This window comes from Mesitornis unicolor, unplaced genomic scaffold (assembly GCF_000695765.1).
Source record: "Mesitornis unicolor isolate BGI_N332 unplaced genomic scaffold, ASM69576v1 scaffold30733, whole genome shotgun sequence".
Lineage (NCBI taxonomy): Eukaryota > Metazoa > Chordata > Aves > Mesitornithiformes > Mesitornithidae > Mesitornis > Mesitornis unicolor.
In genome coordinates, this window is record NW_010174455.1 from 449 (window position 1) to 818 (window position 370).

Here is a 370-nt window from a genome sequence, read left to right on the forward strand (position 1 = left end):
CGAAGAGCCTGATCCCATGCAGTGCGGGGGGATCTGTGTGTCCAAATGAAAGATTTTGCAAGTTCTGAAGAAAGGGTGGAGGTCGGGGATGTCAGGGATGGTGGGGCCACCAAACACAAGAAGGCTGTCAGGTGTCAGGCCCTGTCACACACTCTCTAGAGATGGTCCAGTACCTGGAGGGATGGGTGCCCACGGGGGAACCAAACACCTCACCAACGAGGGACCTCCTTGCTGGAGCTCCTGCAGCTCTGGGTGCTGAGACCTGCAGCTCTTGTGACAGCGATGAGTGCCACAGCACAGCTCCCACCCCACCTGTGCTGGATTCGGCCGCCCCCTCCCAGCCCCGCCAGCCTGGCCGTGGGCAGCCGGG